The following is a 9,291-nucleotide window of genomic DNA, read 5'->3' as shown; positions in this document are numbered from 1 at the left end:
AGGTGTGGTGTGTGCCCGTTTTCAGGTCGGTCGTGACTTTGGTTATCCACTGAAAAGATATGCTTGGTGGGTGCTTTCTTGTGCTAAAGAACAAGTATCCCACGGAACCACAACCGTTTGTATTATCTGGTGATTTCCGCCTCACCGTAGATGGAGCCCACAAGGGGCGCAAGGAGTGGCGCGCCTTCTCTGGCTCCTTGCTTCGCTCCAATGGCGTTGAGGTCCACGTGCCACTTCATGGAGCGGATGCAGCACAGTTGGCTAGGTACCACTTTCTTTCCAAGCATAGTATCTCTTTTGTTCTTGTCAAATCATTTTAGTTCACTTAGTATTTTTTTGTTTAGAATATCTTGGAACAAAGTGCAACACTTGTGTGCAGCCTGGTTAGTGTGTCTCCCTGTTTTATGGGGCCTAATTTTAGACGCGATGTAGTCTTTACCAATGAGGTTTTCATTTTGCTCACAGGTTTCTACACAGCTAATCTCTACTACTTATTAAGCCTGTAAGAGTAGCCTGCCTCTAACATGTTCTGCCATCCATGAATCTGGATCGTTCGCCTCATCCACGCGCGATCCAACCATGCTCCGCCCCCATCCCCCGCACCCTCCCCCTCCCCTCCGATACGGTAGCCGTCGTCCCAGCCTACGACCTTCGCCAACCACCCCGCCCTCGCGCCCACCCATCGCCGTGCGGGCGCACCCCTTGACCCCGGTGAGACATCGCTCACCGCTCACCAGCGGCGTCCACGAGGTCGACCCACCTGGTGACGCGCCCTCCTCTGCCCTCGACACAGTACGAGACCCGTGGCTGATCTGCCGCATCGTCAACCCCAACCACTTCACCCTTTGTGGTGTGCAGCCTCCTCCTCCCCCAATTACCGGCAAAAACGGGTGGCGAGGAGCTCCTCCTGGAAGGAGGAGATGTGGGCGCAGTCCACCGCCGAATCTACGACGTCTCGAGTAGAGGCAGAGCACTTGCACGGTCCACGGAGGACCTCGCCCGAGCCACCGGGTCGGTCGCTGCCTCCCCCTCCGGCTCTACCTCCTCCACGTCGTCCTCTCCAGAGCCACCAGTCCTTTCCCAGCGCTAGATTCAGATCCCTGCCGCACATTTCTCCATTGTTGTAAGCTCCTGCACCTCCTCTTCATCTCTTCACCCCAAATCCACCGAGGCCACCGCGTGGGCCTGTTTAATAGTGGCAAGCTCATTTATCAAAAAATAAAATCATGGTGAGCTTTGAACCAGTGTAAATCTGAACTCCACAAATTTCAACGAGTGAATAGGATTGTATGTTGAAACTTGCATACAAGCTGGAAGAACTAGAAGCTTGAGCGTTTCTACAATAGTAAGGTTGTAAACACAGAACAATTTAGTTGGGAACCTTAGCTGGATGCTTGGATTCATTGCAGAGTTGTTTGGTGATGGGTTTTTTCCTCTAGCCTTGTTCTTGCAGATCTACAGAAGGGTAAGGAATGTCGTGCAGGGTCCAACGTTGTGGGAATCTACCTGAGGTAAGAATCATGAAATAGCCATCAGATTTGGTTGGTTCTTGGGCTGATTTTGTTAATTTTTGATTTGGCACCTGGTAATATTAAATTCACTTGGCAAAAAAATATAACTTGTGATAAGCCCTCCCATCTATTTCTACTAATTTCTAGAGTATGTTAGTGCGAGGGGATTTCTTTTTTTCTTTAGAACTAAGTTTGTCTGTTTGTTTGGCAAACATGATCTATATACTGACATGAACTTTGTGTGTTCCCTAATTTCATGCATTATTTCACATTGGCTTACTCTGTTTCATTGTGCTCTTTCTTGTTAAAACTAGATTAACTACCATGACTATTTGAACGTTGAGGACCAGAGTTGATTTTCTTCAAAGTACGCAAAGGTAGTTTGCCATCCTACTAATATATTGGCAGCAAATCTCTTGCTGCCTTTTTCGAAAAAAGAACATAGGTACCGCACTACGGGTTGCTTGCTTCGGGTGCACAAAAACCGTTAATGGGCATATGATGTATGACATGTACTACCCGTGTGTGGTGTCCATAGGCGACCAGCGAGAGTTTGGCGATGGAGCCAAAGTCGAACATGCCGGACAAGTTCATGTGCGTGAGGCAGATGTTGACGAGGCTGTCCTATAAACAACAGTGTCACTTTGTTCAGTGAAGGGAATGGGAGTTGAATTGAGCCTGATCTCGTGCACCCCAAGAAGGATGTGAGGAAGAAGGCCATCATGACACTGCACCGATCCAACTAGGGATCCTCCCTGCTCTGTCTCCCATCTTGTCTCCAACTTCTGCAAGGTCTGCACTTTTCCCCATTCATATTTTAGTTCTAAATAAATCCATGTTTCTATACCATATGGACATTTCTGTTGGAGATGAATGGTAGTATGCATTTAGAAATGTTCCTTTTCACATGCCTTGTTGTTTAGTATGTCACTCTAGATATCACAGATTGCGGTTTGGACCGAACATGCCTGGTCTTCCAAAGATGGAATTATTTGTAGCAATACATTTTTACTTTGGAGGAAAAACATATAGTACTTGTTCATTCTTATTTTCATAATCAGCAGGCATTGGCGATAGCAGTCCATATCTGTTTGATTAGTGTTTAATCTTGTAGTTTTCTGCCATCAGATTTCTACAATTGGAATACAATTGTTATAAGGTACTGCGCTGGAGCATCACTTGCTGGGGACGTAGACGGGGAAGACCTGGTGAATCTTTTAAATCATGGTTTGAACTGACCATCTTAATTTCTCAAACTGATGATGTACTACCATATGTATAGGATGGAACCAAACTTTTTCTTTAGAGGATTGCGCATCTGGGAAGCAGTTGTAGATGAACTCATGGAAAAAGAAATGGACGCTGCTAAATGGGCGCAATTAGGGAACACTGTTTTCCTTCTAACGTGTTAGAAAAAAGCAAAAAATACCTCAAAATTGTAGTGTATCATTCCAAAACAGTTCTTTTTGTCAAACATCTCATCTCACAATTACAAAGGATTATACTCATTTGATTATTATACTTGTCCACTTCATTGTGTATAGGTGACTGGCTAACTGCTAGCCATGAGACAAATTTTACCTGCTTGAGATGGTCAAATAGCAAGTGAGATGGTTGTCTTATGAATTATAAAGAGACCAGAGAGTTCCTCTCCTCTCCTTTTTTTCCCTATTAGTATCACACCTTACTGCACCCATACAAGTAACTACTGTTGATACTTCTTCGTTACCGCTCCCATACAAGTGAGTACATTGTCCTTAGCTTTATGTTATGTGTCTCTTTGGTTTTTTAAAGTGCATTATGTTATTTGTTATATGTTCACCTTCACACAATATAGTTGTTTCTGTACATTTACTAAACAGAGGATGAGAGGACACATATAACAAATAAATACTTTTCTCCGTGAAAAGTATTACAATGGGTTGTGGATGATTTGGAATAGACTATGTCATGGCTAGACAACAAGAGGAGAAGGTGGGTGCACCTAATGAAGAAATATATTTATGATGCCATTTTTTGTTACTATAATGTATGTTTTTCTAACAAATGAATCTAATATTAGTTTTTTTGGCTGACTTAACTGAAGGCATTGCTTTAGAAAGTGTAATTGCTTGATGCCATATAATCCCTCGAGCTAGGCAATATAAGAAATGCATTCAGAGTTGCTAACACTCACAAGAGAATCTTGAATTGGTCTAATAATCAGTGGAATTTGAGATCAAAAGTACTTGCCCAGTAGGACCAGTTCAATTCTCCCTGCTGTTGCTGCACAGTGTACTAATGATAAACTATTTTACTAGATATTAGTCCATAAATAAGTCCATACTTTTGTGAAACCTGCTACAAAAATAGAAAAAAAATATTAGATCTGTCATGTGATGTTCTAACAATTGCACATTTCCCCCTTAATAAGTGCCCATTTTTCCATAAGATGCTCACCTGCATAGCTACAAAAAATTCATCCTAACAATGATGTTGATGCAATTGACGATAAATTTTCACTAAGATGTGGTCACAATCATGGCTATTGAATAGTTAGCCTTTCATTTTTTAGACCAGTATCTTCTTAAGATTTTCCTTTTAAAGATTGGGTTAGCTCTGTTGACCCTGCTTTCTAATGTAGCGTTTAGTGAGTCCAACTTTGCTAGCTACATTTTGCTTGCATACTGTCACCTTTTTATTCAGTGAAATATAATCATAATTCATTCTACCACTATGAACAACCAGTTACATATTTACATTCCTCACAGATGATTGCTAGGTTGCTACTTGGTTGAGAGCACAAGATCACTATGAATATAGGACATGCAAATGCTAAGACTTTTACTTGAAAAAATAGTGTTCTTCCTTATTGTTTGAACTTTATTCTCCTACATGTTATAAATGTCAATGTGGTCCTTGGAGTTACTTCATAAGCATTTGTCAGTTTGAAGTCCATATTTATTTTCAGACAGGTTGTAAGTTGGAATGTATATTTTTTGTTAAGGTAATCCATATTTTGTGTTTAAACTGTCATAAATTTGTACAATAGACCATATATAATATGGGATCATGTGCTTCTAGGAGAACCATTTTTAGATGGCGCATGTGTGTAGCTAGATGCTCATCTTTCTCATGATTGTGCATAGTCTAATTTGGCACTTTGTAGCCTTTTCATTTGGTCAACACTAGCCTGGCTAGGGATGCTGTAGTCTTGAAACTCGAAAAGGCAAATGTATATCTAAATTAAAAATGATCTTGAAATGCTAGCCTGGCTAGGACTGCTGTAGTCAACACTAGCCTGATGAAAATGATTTTGTATTCAGTATGTATAACGATGATAATACAGAATCCAGTTTCAAAATGTATCAGTTTTTGGTGCAAAACACCAGCATATTTTCTCTTCTATGTCTACAATTCGATCTGCATCTGCTTGCGCCTACTGTTTCAAGCGAGATTTTAGGTGAGGATTTTGTTCTCATGCTCTTTTATTTGTGTTGTAGAAGAAGTTGATGAGGAATATGCTAAGAGGATGCCTGAGACAAGCCAAGTTCAAAACGAGTGTCCATATATATAGAGTACAAAGGAAAAATCCCTATATATTAAATGATTGGAACTAGCTAGGCATCTATTTATACACTATTGATTAGTTTATTTGAAATAATATCCAACACATTTGCACCCGTTTTTTGTGTGAATTTGCGTAACACTATTTTGCTGCCAATATAAGCTTCAGTGGAATTTTATTGTGCAAGAATTTATATCATCAATATAATATTAATGTTACGGTGATATTTTTCTACACAGATTCTATATATCATAGTGATGTTTATCGTTCTGTATCTATATTTTATACTAACTTTTAACTTCCGTGGCAACTTGCGGGCTATGTTTTCAAGCAAAGTTGGAGCCTGGGACTCAAATTTCATTGGCTTCAAGAGAAAATTACTGATCTCACTGGGGAAACCCCTGTTGCTGTAAACCCTGCACTTGTGGGTCATCATCTGTTTTTGTTTTGGTATTTCCGTCATTCAGGCAGCACCGGTAATCAGCTTGGTCGTGGCTGATCACTCGTGCTGTGCATGTAGGAAGTAGTGAGCATGTTTAGTTTCAGTAGTGGGCCGGCCGCACAACCCAGACGTGGGGATGGACGCGTTAGTAGGCGGGTTATGTGGCTGGCATCTTGCATTCAGGTGCTGTTTGGTTCCTTGTGAGGAGCGGTAATGTTAATGTAAATGCAAAACCCCGCTAGCTGTTCCGGTTCAACGGGTACCAGGTTTTGTTTGGTAATTGCGTGTGGTTGCTTCTGGTAGAGATGGGACAGTAAGCGGGTGCATATGCGATGGGAAGACGCCAGGATGAGAGCGGTATCATCATTCTGAAGGTCTGTATCTGATAGCGCGTGAATTGATGCCGTTCGAACCGAACCAAACGAGAAGCAAGGTGATTGGGGCCCGCTGTGAATCGTTGACGGATGAAAATACGCGAACCAAACAACACCTCAGTTGTAACTAGGTAGGTGCCCATGCGATGCCACAGAACATAAATTGCGAACCTCCAATAGACTTTATTTGAGACAAGTGATGTCCAAGAAAATGGGGGTAAACTGACACAGCTATCACTTGCATTACTTGCCCTATGCGTGGAAGAATCTGACACAACTATCACCCATGAAGATTTCCGGTTAACTTGTGGAACCGGACTTCATTTGAGACAAGACAACAATACCAGTGTTGAGCTTGCCACTCGGCCATGGCACACGCGAGAACACGGGATGATCAAGTAAGAACTGAACAGAATGCACTAATACAAAAGGATGGCTTGCGTTCGCTTCCTTGCTCCACAGGAAGCATAGCTGATATACAAATCGAGAACACTGGTATAGGTAAAACTTCTCGATTTGCCACATAGTTTATCGTGGTTTTATACGTCCCCGTTGCAATGCACGGGCACTCTCCTAGTATATATATATATATATATATATATATATATATATATATATATATATATATATATATATATATATATATATATATATATATATATATATATATATATATATATATATATATATATATATATATATATATATATATATATGATCAAACCATTTAACGATTCAGTAATCAAATTACACAATGTACAAAATTAATTATTAGTGCGTATATATATATCCAGCACGCCCCTAGAAACAACTTGGTCGACTGTTGGTGTTCTCGTGGGGTCGATCGATGGCACTGGCAGGGCGCGCACGCAGCAGGACACGAGGTGTGTTTTGTTCGCCCGTTACGCGCTATGCATGGCGACATGATCCGCGATGCATGGCCGGCCGCGGCCGCGCGCAGAGGTCGAGGCACTCAGGGTTGGCCGGGCGGCCGCCTGGCTAGCTGCCAGCTGCCTCCTGGTCCTGGCTGCTAACTACTATACGCGTCCTGATCTGCTAGAGAGGCACATGTGTCTCTCGATCGAGTCTCCATGCACCGGGCCAACGGCATATGCATGCTTGTCTTCTTCGTCTAGTGGGTGCGTGGTTTGACATGTAGTACGAGTATCGTCTCTGATCATTAGTTTGACAATGATGCATCATGCATGGGTCGACGATGGCGTGCTGGAGCTGGAGGACGACGACAGAGAGGGAGACAGGATCCGGGAGGCATGCATATCAATGGGCATAACGGGCGACAGGGTCACAGGGGCCTGCCTGCATGCGATGCGATGCGATGCGAGAGAGGGGAGGCCTGGCATATGCAGCCAGATGAGATGCTTCCCTCGTGTTCCGTGCTCCCTGCTCCTCCTGCTGCATGCATACGCTGGTCTCGCTTGTTGTTGGAGCTAGCGACACGGCCCCCTCTGCTCGATCGGATCTCCGCCGCTTGGTCCAGCCGGGACGACGACATGTACGGACGCAACGGCATGTCGTCGCGACCTGTTGAGCTTCAAGGCCAGCCCGGCAGCCCCTGTTCGCTAAGAGAAAAACAGTACAAATTAAAGTAAAGCGAACATGCTAAGTTTTTAAGTAAAGATATATTATATCTTTAGTTCCTATTAGACCTGCTAATGGATAAAAATCCAACCTACGCCCACTCATAACCAAATAATAACTTTGATATTCATCCCACACCCATCCAAAAATATAAGAAGTAAATTAAACCCAACCATCCAATAATATTATTAACCCCAAACCAACCCGTAATTAGGTGGAAACCCCGTAGTTTCAGCTTATTGTGTCACATCAAGCCAACTGCATATACATACACTGATATACAGTGACAATTTTATAGGTAGTTTCAATGATATACAAAAACATAGTCCACGATATAAAAAACAGTGACAATAATATTATACACTGATACAAAAACAAGTTTAGTCGATAAACATTTATGTCTCGAGAGAATAACAAAAAACATATGTTAAAGATCCTTAAGGAACAATTATCTTTTTGGCAAGAAAGATAAACTAGCAGCTGTGAAAAGAGTCTCTGATCAAGCTCGAAGCTAGCAACAATGGAAGGGCACATCTAGGTAGCATCAGAAGCCCACCGAACGACGCATAAATCTCCCTAGAAGTGAAAAGAAAAGAACTATGTGTGAACGGGCCTGGGGCGACAGTGTGTTCGCTTCGTATGCAAGAGCGTGCGCCAGGGGACAGGGGCGTCGGCATCTAAGTGTGAAAGTGTCTAAGCTGGATGCGACCGTCGGTGCACGGGTGAAGACTTGGAGAGTTAGGGTTGAGTTGGGTATGTTGGGACTTGAGACTAAATTGGGAGTAGACTCGAATACAGTCATACGGTCTACGGATAGGTGAAGACCCATAGAAATCCACACCTATACAAATCCATCTACACCCATGGTTATCAACCATTTCAACCCACAATACAAAATAAACGCACCTAACTCATTAACAATTAAAACCTATCATAACCCACCAAAACAAAACTATTTCTTAAACCCACCTAAAATACCTACTTACACCTATCCCGTTTGCAGGCCTAATTCCTATAAATAAAAACGTCCTGCGTCATGCAGAGGATTATGGTATTATCACAACACGACAACATCTATACAGGTAAGCAAAGCCAGCGCGCGCCCGCACACCATGCCATACCGGCTAGTAGTGGTGGAGATGTAGCTGACCGTGTTTTAGGCCCAATACATAAAATATAGGCATCAACTGAGACTCAGCTCCACGTACCGTTGCTAGCTGTTGGTGTTGAGGTTGCTTACCAATGCATAAACTATAGCTAGTAGAGTACTCCAGTCTCCAGAGAGGTGAAGAGATTCCCTGTGTCCCCCCCAGCCCCTCGTGCGGGTTGTCGTGCGTGCGTCTTCCACCTCGCACCGATCGACGCACGCCATTCCATGCATGACAACGCAGCTCTCTGCAGGGAGGCGCCATGAGTGGCACTGGTCTGGCAGAAGGCCGAGCTCTGGTTGCAATTGTCGGCTGGGCCGCGCCTCTGGACTGGACAGCTGGAGTGGATGGATGGGTCATCGACATTGCAATGCAATGCAAGCAACTTGCATCTGGATCTCAGACCTCGCAGCTCACTGGCACTGCGGATCAATAAACAAGCAGCAAGCACAGCTTCAATGTATGTGCTGTCACTCAGCGTGCAGTCTCACTCACTGAGCCCAGCCCACGACGCGATCCGTCTCGACGGTATAGCAGTAGCAGGCTTCCTACGTAGACGCTGGCCCATCCACACCTACAGAAAAAAAGAAACCTCGGACTGCTTCAATTTATGAGCCCGGCTGGGCTCTTGCGAGCCGAGGCAGGCAGAGAACCGAAGGCCGGCCGAATC

The sequence above is a fragment of the Zea mays genome, chromosome 5 (assembly GCF_902167145.1).
Source record: "Zea mays cultivar B73 chromosome 5, Zm-B73-REFERENCE-NAM-5.0, whole genome shotgun sequence".
In the NCBI taxonomy this organism is placed as follows: Eukaryota; Viridiplantae; Streptophyta; class Magnoliopsida; order Poales; family Poaceae; genus Zea; species Zea mays.
Note: the sequence above shows the minus strand (reverse complement) of the source record.